The sequence below is a fragment of the Phoenix dactylifera genome, chromosome 3 (assembly GCF_051530095.1).
Source record: "Phoenix dactylifera cultivar Ajwa chromosome 3, Ajwa_hap1_PhDact_Kaust_v1.1, whole genome shotgun sequence".
Classification (NCBI taxonomy): domain Eukaryota; kingdom Viridiplantae; phylum Streptophyta; class Magnoliopsida; order Arecales; family Arecaceae; genus Phoenix; species Phoenix dactylifera.
In genome coordinates, this window is record NC_143192.1 from 28,441,425 (window position 1) to 28,460,393 (window position 18,969).

An 18,969-nucleotide genomic window follows, 5' to 3' on the forward strand; every position below is an offset into this window, starting at 1 on the left:
GTTTAGGGACAGCCGAGACGTCTCCTGATAGTTTCAGAGACGTCTCTGGCACAAACAGGAAGAACTGGCACACTTGGAGTCGTCCCCGGCACCTGCCGAGTCGTCCCCGCGTTAGCGGAGTCGACTCTCTCAGAAGCGGAGTCCACTCTCTCAGTGGCGGCAGAAAGACGTTTCTCAAGGGATATGCGCGAGACGTCCCCGCTGTACGCGGAGTCGTCCCCGCAAGCAAAAAGGAGACTCCCCGAGACGTCCCCAAGATGGCGGAGACGGCTCTCTCAGGGTTTTTCAGAGAATGGTTTTTGCGGTGATAAGGAAGCGGAGTCGACTCTGAGATAGCGGAGTCGTCCCCACGCATAAAGTGGACACAAGCGGAGACGTCCCCTGAAAGAGCGGAGACGACTCTCTCAGGGAATTCCAGAGGGTAAGTTTTTTCGGAGACAAAGAAGCGGAGTCGTCCCCAAAGAAGCGGAGTCGTCCCCACTCAAAAAGCACAGACAAGGCGAGACGTCCCCGTAAAGTGCCGAGTCGACCCCAGATAAAGTAAAAAGTAAAATCCTGTAGGTGAGACGTCTCTCGCTGTAGCGGAGACGTCCCCGGAGCGCCTGGGACGCGACTGACAGCTTTTCAGGTTTGATTTTGAATTTCAAATCCTTCTCTTTTTGTCTCTAACGGCTATATTTGCTTTTTGGCTATAAAAGGGACCTCTTAAGTGGTTCTCAACAACTCTTCACCAACCAAAAGCAAAATCATTCAAGAGGGAAGTTAGAAAGAAAAGCTCAAGGGAGTGAGTGCATTCAAGAAAGGAAATCAAGTGCTTTCAAGTCTCCCAAGCGATTTCAAGCTCAACCACTCTCGTGTGCTCGGGATTCAAAGCTCACACCCAACCCTACGCGTCCCACATCGGAAGAATCAACATCTCCCACGCTTCCAACGGCAAAAAGGGTTCTTCCGATTTTATTGTTTCTCATTGTTATATTTGCTTCTTAAGAGCTTTCAAATCTTTTGTAAAACGTTTGAATATTGAGCTTGTTTCAGTCAAGGGACTTGGAACAAGGGATAGGGGTCCCAAGCCTAAGTTAAAATTGGGGGATTGTAGGGTTCGTTGTTAGCCCGGGGTAAAACAACGAGTTGGGTAGTTCACTCGAAAAACTACCGGATTGTAGGGTTCGTTGTTAGCCCGGTGTAAAACAACAAGTTGGGTTGTGAGCTTGTAAAACAACCGACTGTAATCTTGAGGATTATAGTGAAATTCCCAAGAGGTCTTGGGGAGTGGATGTAGGTGCTGGGGTGCACCGAACCACTATATGTTTGTTGTGTTTGTGATGCTTTTTGTCATTGTCTAACTTGCTCACCTACTTACTTAGATAAATTGCTTGCTTAACTCTTATCCGTGCATCCTTTAGTTGCAAGCATATTTAATTTACTTAATCAAGTCTCATTCAATAAATCAAACTGTTGCTAAGTTTAAATTCCACTGTGCATCTATACAACTTAGCATAATTAATTGAAAAGTTTTAGAAGTAGTACAAAAGCTTTAAAAGACCCAATTCACCCCCCCTCTTGGGTTGTATCTACTGGGCAACAAGTGGTATCAGAGCAGGTGCTCTAAGACTAATTATTGATCTCACGATCAAGAGCCAAAGATCATGACAACTCAAATAGATAGTTTTCTAGGAGAAGGACAATTAATTGATACACCTCCACTATTTAATGGCATAAACTATACACATTGGAAAGCACGCATGCGCATTTTCATACAATCACTTGATTATAATTTATGGAGAGTTATAGTCAATGGAACACACACAAATACTAGTCATAATGAGAAAATGGCTCAACAAAATTTAAAAGCCATGAACCTATTATATTGTGCATTAGATAGGAATGAGTTTAATTGCATATCTTCTTGCATAACTGCTAAAGACATGTGGAATATACTAGAGGCTAAATATGAAAGCACTAACATTTTTAGTGAATCTGAAATTAGCTCTAAAGAAAAAGAGAGACAAGGTGATATTGAAAACCTATGCCTTGTGGCACACAAGGACGAGGTATGTATTGAAATGCAAAGTGTCTCCTCTTCTGAATATGAAGTATATGATAAACTTGAAAATGATTTTACACTTGATGAGTTACATGATGCATTTCTTGATTTAATGAAAGAACATAAGAAACTCATTTGTAAAAACAAGAACCTGAAGAATGAAAAGAAAATCCTAGTAAATGAAACTGAAATCTTAATTAAGGAAAATAAAGAACTAAATCAGAAAAACCAACTTCTCACTGAAAGCCATGATAAACTTAAGAAAAATAATGAATTGCTTTCAGAAGATAACAAAAGATTAACTAAAGAAGTTGACAAATTAAAACCTGTTGTTGAAAGATTTACTTTGAGCTCTGAAAAGTTGAATCTAATGATAAATAATCAAAGAGCTGAATTTGATAATATTGAATTGGGATGTCAACCTTGGTACACCCAAAAATCTTTCAATAATATGTTTGTTAAAACAATTTCTAATCATTTTAAAATAGATTCTTATATTGCTGATAAACAGGAACAAAGATTATGCAAAATCTCTTCTGTTCCTAAATCTGTACATTGCAAATTTGATAAACCTAAAAGGCAAAAATAGAAAACTGAAGGGTTATCTACCACTCATGTTAAATCCATGTTTGTTAAATTTAATAAGAAGATGCAGAAATACACTTCTTGTAGTCCTAAAATCTGCAAGCCTATGGACAAAATAGCTATTAAGAAAATATGGGTTCCAAAAGGAACAATAATAGCTAACCTGCAAGGACCCAAAAGAGCTTGGGTTCCTAAGTTGAAAATCTAAATATTTTCTGCAGGTGTGTCTAGCACTCAAGGCTCCAACAAAAGATGTTAAATTGGACATTGGGTGCTCTAGACATATATTAAAGAGTGAAACTTAAAATACACTTAAGAAAAGTGACTAAAATGGAAGAAATAATGAAATTAGTAATTCTTGCATCCTCTCATACTGAAATTGTTTTATTAGTTGATTAAAACATAACTTGCAAGTATTAATCATTTTTTTCTTGTGATATAAGTGATATTTCTGATATGAAAAGAAAATATATCCAAATCACTCCATCTTTCTAGATTATGCTTTACTTATAGATGGATAATTTGGTAAATCAATTCTTCTAAGAATAACTCTATGAATTCTCTATATGCTTGATTGAGAGTTTTTATCCATGGCATTATTGTTTATTGATCATAGATATGATAATGTGTACTTGGTATGCTTTTGAATATATGCACTATGAATACCAAGATTAAAGAAACCATCTTTGGCATATAAAATCAACTCATGCTAGTATGTACTTAATCTCAAAAGACCTTGCCATTGCCTTACTTAGATTATCTTCTGAAAGGTCAAAGTTTGCTATGCATGTTAACTAAGGAAACAAACAAGAATCAATTTCTAAATCTAAAGATGTTGTTTCCATCACTAAGTTTTCAAAAGCTTACATTGGATTTGTTCTTGGCAAATAAAATTGAAATATTTTCTGTATTTGCTAAATCTTGTAAAAGTGTTTCAAATGATAAAGGTTTCCAAACTGTGAAGGTATCATGGCACAGTGTTGAAAACCAAAATCCTGATAAAGTTTATACAGAAATTAATTATTTCAGCACCAAGGACACCTTAAGTAAAATAGGGTTAATAGAACTCTTGAAGAAATGAAAAAGACAATTGTGTATGATAGTCATCTACTTAAATAATTTTTTAAAAGCTATCATCATTGCTTGTCATACATATGATTTCTATTAGATCTATTTTTTTATGAAAACTCCTTTTGATCTTCTGAAAAATGGAAAATGAACCATTGCATATCTTTCATATTTTTCAGTCATACACGTTATGCTTGATATGTTCTTTTGAAAATAATGCCAAATCTGATAAAGATATTTCTATCTTTGGATATCATTCATCAAGCAATGCATATAGAACATTCAATGAAAAGATTCGAATTGTAGAAATATCAACTCATTTTATTCTTTATGAGACTAATGATTTATTATCAAGATACTAAAATTAAATTATATATGTATATGGTTAATCTTTTACATATAACAATCTGAAAACTTGTTAATAATTAGAACCAAATTGAGTTTTTCAGAAATACACTTAATGAAGTAAAATTGATGATTACTAAAAGACTAAATTAAGAAAAGATGAAATAGATCTTGATGAAATTCTTGCATGATTAGAAGTAAAGATCACCATTATCATTTGCTTGCTTTATGAGCTTTATATTCTATCAAATGAATGTGTAGAATGCACTCCTAGGTGCTTATTTTATTAAAGAAGATATATGTTAAATAATCACCATATTTGAAAACACTCATTACAAATATAATAAAGCAATATATGATTTGGAACAAGCATCAAAAGCATGATATAAAAGTTTGAGTAACTTTTTGATAAAAGTAATAGTGATAAATCTATGCATCAAAAAGAAGAATTTGTGATATCTTATTTGCTCAAAGTATACATTGATGATATCACTTTTTGGTTCTACAAACGAGGATTTATATGAAGATTTTACTAAGCTCATGCAAGGTGAGTTTGAAAAATGTATGATGAATGAATTAACATCTTCTCTCAAACTCCAAATTAAGAGAAACAAGAAAGAGGATCTTCATTGACCAAAGTTAGTCCACAAGAAAACTCTTATAGAAGATTGGCATGAAGAAGGTATTCTATGACCTCATCTTGTAGAATTTGAAAAGGATGAGCAAGGTAGATCTATTATTTTTAAAGCTGTATTGAAGCATGATAGAATACTTATTTTATCATACAGCTAGTAGACCAGATTGTATGCTCATTATGAGCAAGATTTCAATCTAACTCTAATGAATCATAATTTATTGATAACAAATAAATCATAATCTGAATTTTGATAGAAACAACTGTTTAAGATAAGTTGATTAAAACTTAGCTAGCGTGTCTTATTGATAATTATCTTAAGCAAATAAAATCTAAACTAAATTGATTTTAAAAATAAGAAATTGGTTTGACCTTGATAAATCTTCATATTGCCTCACATGCTTGTCCTTGAACCATCTTGGTTAATGAAACTATCTCTTTAGTTCAAGTGATATGTGCTTGTTTATACTTAGGCAATCTCTTGAGTAAAGTGACTCAACATTCAACTAGTGTCATATCTTGTATTGAGTCATCTAGTTAAAAATATGGTAGATGAATGTTTTGTATCTTGAAGAAACTAATGACTTTCTTTCAAGAAAGAAAAGGAGTTTGCAGGATCCTTGAGCAAGAAAATGGGAGATTTCAACTTGAAGGACACCTCCATAAAAGGTACAATAAACATTCACATGCAAACAAGAGAGAGAACTTTCTTTAGCCAAAAGGTTACACATAAGAAATCTAGTAGGTATTTGACTTGAAGAATGCAGAATGATTCGGTAATTTTAGATACCTCTCTCATAAATTAGCTGAGCAAAGTCATTAACTTAAATCTTACTATGGCATGATTAAAGTCTTTAATTATTAATTTCTTGATATCATGTCTATATATGTATTGATTGACTTGTGCTTTTAGAAATTGTTTCATGGTTTGCCCAAACTAAAATATATCTTTACCTATGTCATAACCATGAACTACACAAGTTTATACTTAGAATTTTGATTTAAAATGACTTGTGAGAAGCTACGAATTCTTGGGCATAATAAAAATAGTGTTTGCATGATATACCTCTATACGATACATTTCATTATTTCTTTATTCTGCTCTTTCATGTAGATTACTTGAGAATAACAAAAAGAGAGAGATAAAGAAAAGAAAATGGACATTGTTCAAGAGATAAAAAATCTGAGCAAAGGCAAGTACTTCAATCTTAAGGAAAAGCAAAACAAGCATAATATATTCGGCACATTTGGAAGGGATAAAATCTATAATTAATTACACTCAAACAGGAAGAGTTTGAAGTAAACATTTTAACCTTTCTATATTGCTCATCATAGGGATGGTGCCAATAGGGGAGGCTAGTGGTAGTACCCGGCACTATTTGACCCAACTATTCGGTGTAGGGCATATTAGGGACGGCACAAGAGGGAGGCTAGTGGTAGTACCTCGTGCCCCTTTCCAACTCCACCGGATAGGGAGCAAATAGAGTATAGAGCTTAAGAAAGTTAAAAGAAAGACAAAGTAAATAAAAGTATACAAGAAAGAATCAATTCAAATTTTTAGTCACATGGAAACACACTTTAAGGATGAAATCAGTGCAAAATTATATTTAAATAGGGGGAGTTTATTTGAAAAGAATTGATTTTGATACTTGACATGCTTGTTCTTAATATTTTAATGTATGACTTAACACACACTATTTTGCATGTGGCATGATATTTTAAATTATGGGTTCTCAATATCTTTTGTAGTACCCCATACTTGGACAATTTGATTGAATGTTTGAAATGCTACATAACATCTTTTGTTTGGTTTTATTGAAAAGAAAATTCAGATTTGTTATTCACAATCATCGTTAAAATCTGAAAGATAAATAAATTTGTAAAAAAAAAAGGGAGAAGAGAAGGATATCTCTATTTAGGCAAAATGAATTGAGTTTGTCTTATCCATCAACTTGCTTAACTTTGATACATAATACCCTAATACTTGTTAAAAAATCCTCCATTTAGTACCAAAACTCAACATTTAATACAAAGATTCTGAATATGCTCTTATATGTTTGAAATATGTATTTTCAATCGTAATCATTTAAGATGAGCTATAATGTGATTTTGAAAGCCTTTATTGAAAATTCTATGTCATTCAGAATCTGATTTTGTATAAAAGCTTAAACTAAATGTGATTTTTTAAATAAAGTCTTACTTTAGGAAAAACAGAATTAATTTTGATGCCTTTGGTGATTGCTCCGATACGCATCCGAAACATATCATTTCTTATCTTCAAAGTATACTAATATTGGTTCAAATGATGTGTCTTTCGATGATCTTGATTGCAAACAAAAATTTCTAAATATATGATTTTATTCTGATATTAAAAGGATTTATTGTGTTTCATGTATACATTGCTGAAAAACTATGATTAAAAAAATTGAGTTCTATAAATATATATACCTCAATGATCATCTATATGTTTTTCTCCCCTACATTATTAAAGACTTCCATCAATAGAGTGAATGATCTTAAAACTAGAAATATTTCAGTTCACTCAAATGACTCTAAAAGAAAGAAAATGTAAATGCTTTTGAAAGAAATTGAGCTTCAATTGAATCATTTTCTGATTAATACTTTTATACATTTTCTCTAAGATTAGGAGAAAGCATAACTTGTTCTTAAAGGATTAGAAAGAGTGATTACTATAAATTCTGAATAATTCTAGATCACTCTACATTCTTGATATTACAGAATTTCAGTGTTATTCACGTTTATCACTAAAATCTGAAATTCAACATTAAAATGATTAAAGAAGAATGCATCTTTTGAGGGGGAGCTTTAGATATTCAGTATCCTATCCCAAAGACACTTTATTTTGATGCATACTTAGAATTTTATGGATTGATTTTGATGAACCTCCTTATATTGCAATACATGCTTTAATTATAAGTTTATACCTTAAGATGAGTTCTATAAAGGTTGTCTTATCTCAAACCTTGAGTCTTATGAAAATAAGCTGAAACTTATAGAAAACATATTTTTGAGATTGACAATTTTATTGAACATTATCTACAAATTCTAAACTCTTAAAATGGAATGATCAATTAAGGGGGAGAAAGAAAATTTCAGAAGGAAAGACCTTATGGAACTTAATCGCATAAATCTATAACTAAAGGAGAGGGAAAGAATACTAAATGAAAAGTGATCCTAATGCTCTCCAATATGTATCATCTGAAATTTAAATCTGAAAATCTTTATGATACACCTTGAGGCTTATTATTTGGTTAATATATCTTATGCATAAATCATGAACCAAATTGCAATTCAAACAGTTGATCTTAAGAGCCTCTAACTTAATGAAAAAGGGAGAGAATAATGTGTTGAATTTCCTTGAGTATCTCTTAGAAAACCAATTTTTGGAATTTACTGATGAATTCTTATTGGCTTGTCTCTAGAACTTCAATTTTTATGCCAATTCATTATTATATGTACCAAAATGTGTTTCCTTTTTAAAGGATTAAAGTCTTTATAAGAACCTTCAAAACTTTGAATTTTATGTATGCTCTAAGATATATCATAAACTGCATGAATTCATGTTTTTGGCATTTATGCCACAATATTTTTACACCATAAAAGAACTTTGCAATCATACTTAATATACTGCTCTTATACTCTGAAAATTAGTTAAATTGCTCTCATGTTGATAAAATACTTAATATATTGGGCAAAAGATCTTAAATGAACAAGCTTTCATACTTATTATTGAAGAGAGGTTAGATTTCCATTCGTGCTTTTCTTGAATATCATTTGTGGTACTTCTTGAATTAACTTAAGGAAGATTCCACCTACACTTGATTAGAAAACTATCTGTGTTCTGCTCTGAAATTATCTTAATTGGCTCTGATCTATGCTCATTAATCTGATTCTAATATTATTGCCTTGAGTTATATGATTCATATCCTTACAATAATTTGACATGCAAATCAGAGTACAATAAGAAATATTTGAGTATTCTTATCTTTGTGCTTAATGTTTCACCATCTTTTTGATGTTGTCAAAAAGGGGGAGAAATATTTAAGTATATGCTCATAATGCTTTGTGTTTTTGAATTGAATACAAATCAGCTGAAATTGAAATGTGTTAAGCTGATTAAATCTAAAGCATTATCATGAAGTATGTTTTAAATATATATGCTTTCTACTTCATGCAACTTAGCTATGCATTAGTTCTAGAACACAATATATTTTATATTGCACATACTCAAATACTGTGTATATGTTTAAATCTTAAATTTTGCATATACTCAGTGTTTTGTCATCATCAAAAAGGGAGAGATTGTTGACCACCTAATGGATTTTGATGAATACAAAACACGAGAGTATAATTTCATTTATCTTAACAATTTAATTGAGGATTTCATGTGTTTAATTAAGAATATTGTTAAGAAATGTCTAGGCAAGTTCCCATAATTTTTATGAATTTATTGAAGAATATTTTGAGCTAAAGAAAAAGTTCAGGGACAGCCGAGACGTCTCCTGATAGTTTCAGAGACGTCTCTGGCACAAACAGGAAGAACTGGCACACTTGGAGTCGTCCCCGGCACCTGCCGAGTCGTCCCCGCGTTAGCGGAGTCGACTCTCTCAGAAGCGGAGTCGACTCTCTCAGTGGCGGCAGAAAGACGTTTCTCAAGGGATATGCGCGAGACGTCCCCGCTGTACGCGGAGTCGTCCCCGCAAGCAAAAAGGAGACTCCCCGAGACGTCCCCAAGATGGCGGAGACGGCTCTCTCAGGGTTTTCTAGAGAATGGTTTTTGCGGTGATAAGGAAGCGGAGTCGACTCTGAGATAGCGGAGTCGTCCCCACGCATAAAGTGGACACAAGCGGAGACGTCCCCTGAAAGAGCGGAGACGACTCTCTCAAGGAATTCCAGAGGGCAAGTTTTTTCGGAGACAAAGAAGCGGAGTCGTCCCCAAAGAAGCGGAGTCGTCCCCACTCAAAAAGCACAGACAAGGCGAGACGTCCCCGTAAAGTGCCGAGTCGACCCCAGATAAAGTAAAAAGTAAAATCCTGTAGGTGAGACGTCTCTCGCTGTAGCGGAGACGTCCCCGGAGCGCCTGGGACGCGACTGACAGCTTTTCAGGTTTGATTTTGAATTTCAAATCCTTCTCTTTTTGTCTCTAACGGCTATATTTGCTTTTTGGGCTATAAAAGGGACCTCTTAAGTGGTTCTCAACAACTCTTCACCAACCAAAAGCAAAATCATTCAAGAGGGAAGTTAGAAAGAAAAGCTCAAGGGAGTGAGTGCATTCAAGAAAGGAAATCAAGTGCTTTCAAGTCTCCCAAGCGATTTCAAGCTCAACCACTCTCGTGTGCTCGGGATTCAAAGCTCACACCCAACCCTACGCGTCCCACATCGGAAGAATCAACATCTCCCACGCTTCCAACGGCAAAAAGGGTTCTTCCGATTTTATTGTCTCTCATTGTTATATTTGCTTCTTAAGAGCTTTCAAATCTTTTGTAAAACGTTTGAATATTGAGCTTGTTTCAGTCAAGGAACTTGGAACAAGGGATAGGGGTCCCAAGCCTAAGTTAAAATTGGGGGATTGTAGGGTTCGTTGTTAGCCCGGGGTAAAACAACGAGTTGGGTAGTTCACTCGAAAAACTACCGGATTGTAGGGTTCGTTGTTAGCCCGGTGTAAAACAACAAGTTGGGTTGTGAGCTTGTAAAACAACCGACTGTAATCTTGAGGATTATAGTGAAATTCCCAAGAGGTCTTGGGGAGTGGATGTAGGTGCTGGGGTGCACCGAACCACTATATGTTTGTTGTGTTTGTGATGCTTTTTGTCATTGTCTAACTTGCTCACCTACTTACTTAGATAAATTGCTTGCTTAACTCTTATCCGTGCATCCTTTAGTTGCAAGCATATTTAATTTACTTAATCAAGTCTCATTCAATAAATCAAACTGTTGCTAAGTTTAAATTCCACTGTGCATCTATACAACTTAGCATAATTAATTGAAAAGTTTTAGAAGTAGTACAAAAGCTTTAAAAGACCCAATTCACCCCCCCCCTCTTGGGTTGTATCTACTGGGCAACAATCTGTTTAGCATATTTTTAAGTAAACAGGAATCGCACAACAAAATTTTGGCACCGTGGTCGGGGAGGTAAATCGAGAAGCAAGAACGATCATGAAGATCAAATTGAATTTTGGATGCCCGGAGTGAACGCACTCCGGTAGTAAGTTTTTATTTTTATTTTTATTAATTTTTCTTATTTTGATAATTTCTAGTTAACAATTTCATAGTTATTAAATTCTGAAATTTGAAATTTGAAATTTAAAATTCCAAAAAAAAATTGAAAAAAAATTCCAAAATTTTAAAATTCAAAAAAAAAAATTAAATTAAAAATTTGAATTTTGAATTTTGAAATTTGAAATTTAAAATTTTGAAAAAAAAATATTAATTTTGCTAGTAATTGATAAGGTGCAATCCCCCGAGGTTATCATACCTCTATTGGGGCTCCTCACGGAGTAATCTCTAGAGTTTATTCAACGGGCATTCGGAGATTGACTGACACATAAGGATTGTGCTTAGTTTACATTCAAGTTATTGCTATATAAAAATTTAAAAAAATAAATAAAAAAAATAGTAAAAAAAAATTGCTTGCTCATTTAATCAGTACAACCTAATGACATTGCATAAACTTTAAAAAAATTATTGATTATTTGCTGCATTTAGTATTAAGCATTTGCATAAAATAATTTAAGGGCAAAATCCATTAAAAAGATAAGGTCGGAAAGTCATTACCTATCCTTAGCCAAAAAATTACCACCTTGCATACATATCCTAAGCCAAATTAAATTAAAATCAATTAGACGTTGGCCTTAGGATTTTCGAGCTCAATTAGGCTCTTGGAAAGAAGCGGCTGAAAGCCACTCTAGTGAGAATTTAGTAATTGGTGATGTCTAGAAAAGTTTTACAATAGTGAGAACTGTTACGGGTATTATGGTATCGGTGTATCCCTTCTGGCACCACCACACACCCCGGAACTTTCTGGTCACTGGTTACTAGATTGCTTAACTGGTAAGCTCAAGCTTAATCTGAAAGGGAGATTAGGAGCTGTCTAATCTAGAGAGAATTTCGGAAACTTTTTAACCTGATAAATCTCTATGCAACTAGATTTAAGAAGCTACTAAACCTCACTTAATTCTAAGACAAATAGGGTCAAATTGTTGTGTGGTGTTGGTTATGGTCATCTGTGTCTAGCCTTCTCTTCTTTTAGGATTTTGTTCATTGTAGGATTCAAATCTTGTTAGATGTATGCCCTAGAAGCCAATCTGGCTGACACATTATTAATTCTAGGGACATAATTTTGTACTTGACTATTTATTATTGAATAAATAAAAGGCATCTTTTCATTCATATTGTTTATGTGTCTATGAATCGTCCAAGGAATTAATAAGATGATGATACATATTCTCAAGAGTTGAGAATTTGAGCCATGTATCATTGGTGATTAATTTCTAAATGCTCCTCATCAATGGATCATCACGAGGACGGTGATCGATCCGATCAGTGCACAGATCACTTTCCTTCTGGATGGACGAGGCAGGAGTCCATAGTGTAGGGACACTGAAGTGATAGTGCAGGTGCTTGTTAGAGAACAAGGGTACTGAGCGTGACCAAGACAAGAAGTCACTTGGATGTCTATCCACTCGTCAGTGACTTGCTTGATGTTGCAGTAGTGTGACTGGTCCTTTGACCTGCGGTGCTTCGGCTACTCACAGTGAGGTTATTGTAGTTTGACTGCACACATACATGGTCTCTAGCCATATGGGTCCATGCAGTGTAGATTGGCTGCAGTAGGTTCACTGTAGGAGTAGGGTATGCACCTATAAGGAATCTATCGACTTTGATAGAAGAGGAGTGATCCTATGTGATTTGTTAGACTGCGTTCTAAGACCTTGGCCAGGGCAGTAATATAAAGTGGAAAAGGAGTTTTCCACTATCGAACTCAAGTCGAATAAATCTTGACATATGACAGACGATGGGGTTTGACGAGTTATCCATGACCTCCGTCCTGTAGGGATCCACGATAGTAGGATTGTATCACACGTTAACTACACCTAGAGGTTCATCATTCCATTCTGCTGGATAGCCACTACATGCTGCTAGGTGTCACTGGTGGATGGTGGGACTCATAGGGATTATCTTGATGATCGATAAAACCTAATGAGTTGAGTTGGAATCGTTCCAACCCATTGAAAGGAGTTTTCAATGATATAGTGATAGAGATCACAATATATCTCACTACCAGTCAGAATAGAACCTATGGGGTCACACACACTAGAAGTATTGACCGATTCGATGGTTGAAATCGTGATTAGGAATCACAAGAAATCAATTTGATTGATAAGAAGTTGAAGAAGGAAAGGGAATTAATTAATTGGACTTGAAACAAGAATCCTACTTCGGGTAGGATACCTAGAGTTCTAATTGGATTATGACTGAGAATCCTAGTTGGAGTAGGACTGGGATTCCTACTTGGAATAGGATTACTCAATCCTAATGAGATTAGGAGTTTTGAATCAAAATCGGATTCCTACTTGGAGTAGGATTCCTAGAAATCCTAATTGGATTAGGACTTCGGATTCAAATAGAGTCCTAATTGGATTAGGACTAAAATTAAATACATCCTAATTAGATTAGGATTCCTTAAGTCTAAATTAATTATTAATCTAATGAATCAACATGACTCCTAATTGGATTAGGATTGAAGAGTTCAATTGAGTCATGGTTCATTCAAGTCCTAATTGGATTAGGACTAGCATAGATTGAACCCAATTTGGCCAATCCTAATTAGATTAGGATTAAACCATGAGAGAGGCACCTAATCCTCTTTGGAAGAGGATTAGGTTAACCAAGTAAGAGGGGCATAAGCCCCTCTCATCTTGGATGGTGCGGATTGAAGAAGAGAGGGGCCGGCGCCCCCCTTCTTTCTTTGGAAAACCATCTAGGGCTCCTACTTTGGAGGAGCCCTTGATGGCTATAAAAGACACCATGAGGCCGGCGCCCTAGGGCATTGGAGTCCTCTTCCTCTTGTGCTGTGGCCACCCTCTTCCTCCCTCTTAGTTGCAGCCGCAAGCAAGGGAAGAAACCTCCAAGTGTTGGCGGCCTCCTCCTCTTCCTTTTCTTCATCCAACGCTAGCAACAGAAGAAGGCTGTGCAGGGGCTCATCTTCTTCCTCTTCTTCATCCTTCTTCTTCCTCCTCTCAAGCACTTTCAAGAGTTGAAAGAAAGAGAGGAGATCAGCCATCAAAGGTAGTCTCTGCAAGGGAGCTAGCACCCCGGGGAGACAAGGAAACATTGATCGGTCCTCTACTTCGTGTGGATACCCGTAGAGGCCGGACGTTTGAACGGCTTCAAGCGAACCCTCTTCCAAAACCACGAATTCAGATTTGCGGTGATCATCTACCCGCGCAAGGTGAAGATTTGATCTTCCTAAAAGGTTTAAAAGTTTTAATTCATACCTAATTACGAAAGGTCTCGAAACGACGTTCATGCGATGAACGTCGAACCCGTGCATGCCTCTTCCGCTGCCATCTGAAAAATCTGTTGAAATATCAGCGGCATGGGCGGGTTCCCAACAGTGGTATCAGAGCCTAGGTTTCGTAGATTAAGGTAAGAATTAAATATCTAAAGGCTTATTAGATCTGAAAATTGATTGATCATGCATGCTGAAAAATTCTGCATGCAGATTTTTCAGGGGTGCTGATTTTTTACATGCTGATTTTTATGTGATAAAAAGATGATTCTAATTACATTGTTAATGGGATTACAAAGTTTAGAATCATGATTGGCATGATCAGCGACCTATGTCATGATATAATCAGTGAGTTTTCAAATCTGAAAATTATAATTGTTGCATACGGTGATGATCATAGGATTCAACCCCTTTTGGTATCAAATGTAATGACCTGCGATGTGATCTGCGATGTCATGTAATTTTTCAGATGCTTGCATGCATCTTATTTGATGTTTTGAGAGGCCTGCGTGCCTCCTAAAAGGAGATGTAATTTATTTTTATTTTTATTTTACATCTGGTTGTATTTCTGTGATGTGATGTACATCAACGATCAAGCTGAAGCAAAAGCATGAGATGAAAGGTGATCCAAGCGGTTGATGGCGATGGGATCAAGGGTTGATCAAGGATCGAATCAAGGAGGCTTGGAACCAATTCAAGAGTTGAAGACCACTTGATCGATTGATGTGCATGTGCTTGTAATACGACCTAATTAGAATCCATGATCATCACCTAGTTAAAGTTTAGCTTTAATTTGATGCTGCGATTATAACTGCCTGTGATGTGCCGTTTGCATGTGATGTGAATGCGAGTCGGGTAGATAGGTTTACATGTGATGTAGCAAACCCAATTGAGACCTAAATCAAAACCTCCTCAATCAAGTCGAGAGTGAACCGACATGAGCAAGTCATATTAGATTAATTGATCTAATTGGTGTCTAGGAAAGCATGAAAGGTGGTTACTTAATTAGGACCTTACTCTCTGAGTAAGGGGAGCCTCCCACCTGCTTACCTGGCCAATTGTTCGATTACCTCTTATGAAGGGCTCAAGTTGCAAACACTAAGACCTGATTAACCAATATTAAGTCAATAGGTCTTCCACTGTAGTAGAGCTGCTAAGGCCTTTCTGATGTTGATTTGTCTCGGCTGGACACAGTGGTCAAGTTGCATCGGGGGGCTGGACCTCTCTATAGACATGAGATGTTGTAGGGTAAAGGTGGGGTTGGGCACCAATAACTGTTAGGTGAGGACCCAATGACGACTTTATTCCTACGGTTATACGGTGGGTCTGACTTAACTAAGCGATGGGACCAATAACTGTTAGGTGAGGTTTTCATGGCTTAGAGACCAAGTTACACTGCAACATGCTTGAGAAGCATTGTACAAGAGTTGTACACTCATCCATCTATGTGTCACCAATAACTGTTAGGTGAGGTGGCATGTAAATCGGTGGGACCGCAGCACCCACTAGAAACCCTAGTCGCGTAGGATTTCCGTTTCCCTACCAGGGGAGTGTGAGGGATTCGAAAAAATAGTGGGAGTCACATTTGTTCTAAAAGACCTTAGAACAGATTAGGATCAAGTACAAAAGTCTAACTAGAATCTTTACTCTCTGCAGATACAATGTCGGCTTCAAACCCTCTGACCCGTATTCTTGAGACCAACCGACTGACCGGAACCAATTACAAAGACTGGCTTAGAAATCTCAAAATAGTTTTGGACTGTGAGAAGATAGGCTACATACTCGATTCAGATATCCCCACACTACCAGCACGTCCCACTGATGTTCAGCGTGAGATGCATAAAAAGTGGTTGGACGATGACATTAGAGTAAAATGCTATATGATGGCATCCATGTCTAATGAACTCCAATGCCAGCATGAAAGTATGAAGACTGCTAGGGAAATACTGGCACACCTGCAAGAGTTGTATGGTGAGCAAAGTCGCACAGCTCGTTTTGAAGTGTCCAAGAGGCTTTTCAAAGCGAAGATGCGCGAAGGGCAGTCTGTCCATGATCACGGTCTGACCATGATCAAGGACCTAGAGGAGCTTGAGAAGCTCGGTATGGACATGCACAAGGAATTACAAGTGGATTTGATCCTACAATCACTTCCTGATTCATTTGGTCAGTTTATAGTAAACTACCACATGAATAAAATTGAATGCACTAAAACTGAACTAATCAACATGTTGGTAACTGCTGAGGGAGCCTTGAAAGGTTCAAGGGGCAATGTCCTTGCTGCTGAGCTGACTTCTGGTTTCAAGAGAAAGTCTACTTGGAAGAAAAAGAAGCCTGCGAAGAAGCAGAAGAAAGACAAGAAGCCAAAGAAGAGAGTTCAAAAGAAAAAGGCTAACGACAAAGGAAAATGTTTCCACTGCAATGTCGAAGGCCACTGGAAGAGAAACTGTCCTTCATACCTCGAGAGCCTGAAGAACAAGAAAAGTGACACACCTTCAGAAGGTATAGACTTGCTCATAATTGAAACTAATCTAACGGTTTCTTCTACTTCTAGTTGGGTTATAGATTCTGGTTCTAGTGCTCATTTGTGCACTACCATGCAGGGTCTAAAGGAAAGTAGAAGGCTGGCGGAAGGTGCGGTAACCCTTCGGGTTGGCAACGGGGCAAAAGTTGCTGCTGTGGCTGTGGGCACCTACCATCTGCGACTACCGTCTGGATTTAGTTTAGTACTTAAAGACTGTTATTATGTACCTGCTGCTAGCAGAAATTTGATTTCTGTTTCATGTCTAGCGCAGGAAGGTCATGTTTTTACATTTGACAAAGACTGCTGTTCTATTTATTTAAGAAATAAAATAGTCGCACGTGGTTTCATGATTGACAGTCTCTATCATTTACATATGGATGTATCTGTGAATGTTACCGAGCAAGAAGTGAGTGCCAAAGGATCCAAAAGATCCAGAGATGAGATAAACCAAAGATATTTGTGGCACCTCAGGCTTGGCCATATTGGAGAGGATAGGATGAACAAAATGGATAAAGATGGGCTTCTCGGCTCATTGACTTCCGAGTCATATCCAGTTTGTGAGTCCTGTCTTCAAGGAAAAATGGCTAGACTGCCCTTTGTAGGACATGGGGAGAGGACCACTGAAATACTTACCCTAGTACATACAGATGTATGTGGCCCATTCGATGTGCTAGCCAGGGGACGTTATTCTTACTTCATTACCTTTACCGATGATTATTCACGGTATGGGTATGTGTATCTTATGAGACACAAGTCTGAATCTTTTGAAAAGTTCAAAGAGTTCAAGAATGAAGTAGAAAAACAAACTGGAAAACCTCTTCGATCAGATCGAGGAGGAGAATACCTTAGTGGGGAATTCCAGGACTATCTCAAAGAAAACGGCATAGTCTCACAATGGACACCTCCGGGTACACCTCAGCTCAACGGGGTGTCAGAAAGGAGGAATCGGACCCTATTGGATATGGTCAGGTCCATGATGAGCTTCACTGATTTACCTATGTTCCTTTGGGGAGATGCCTTACTCACAGCGATTTATTTATTGAATAGAGTTCCCTCTAAATCCGTTCCTACCACACCGTATGAGATATGGCATGGTAAGAAACCAAGTCTGGGTCATCTCAAGATTTGGGGATGTCCGGCCCACGTCAAGAGACTACAGGCGGACAAGTTAGAGGCAAGGACCATAAGTGCTCGTTTTATAGGATATCCTAAAGAGTCATTAGGATACAATTTTTACGTCCCAGAGGATCACAATGTGTTTGTGAGCCGTCATGCCATCTTCTTGGAAAATCAGTTTATCCTTGAAAGAGGCAGTGGGAGGAAAATTGAGCTTGAAGAGAAAGTCTCTGAAAAGCAACGAGTCATGGATCCTATAGAACCCATTCATAAAGAGCCAGTACACGATGTCCCTCAACCACCTCGTAGATCTAGTAGGGTCTCCCATCCTCCCGATAGATACTTAGGTATACTAGAAGAGGATACCGAGGAAATGTTCCTAGTGGGAGATAGGGATCACATACAGGATCCCAAAACCTACAACGAGGCGATATCTGATATCGATTCCGAGAAATGGCTGGAAGCAATGAAGTCAGAGTTAGACTCCATGCGTTCCAACCAAGTCTGGACCTTAGTAGACCCACCAGAAGGTATTGTACCTATTGGATGCAAATGGATCTACAAAAGGAAGATAGGTTCGGATGGAAAGGTAGAGACCTACAAGGCAAGGCTTGTGGCGAAAGGGTATAGTCAGCGCGAAGGCATTGACTATCAGGAGACCTTTTCACCTGTAGCCATGCTAAAATCCATCCGAACATTGCTTGCCATTGCAGCATTTCATAATTATGAAATCTGGCAGATGGATGTGAAAACTGCTTTCCTGAATGGATATCTTAATGAAGATATCTATATAGAACAGCCTTTGGGTTTCACTTCCAGTGATAGAGATCACAAGGTCTGCAAGCTGCAAAGGTCCATCTATGGACTAAAGCAAGCATCTCGGAGTTGGAACACTCGTTTCGATGATGCAATCAAAACGTTTGATTTCATCAAAAACGAAGAGGAACCGTGTGTTTACAAAAAGGTTAGTGGGAGTGCTGTCGTTTTTCTCGTACTGTACGTAGATGACATTCTCCTGATTGGGAATGATATTCCCATGCTAACCTCGGTCAAGGTCTGGTTGTCAAAAGAATTCTCCATGAAAGACCTTGGAGAAGCATCCTATATTTTGGGAATAAAGGTCT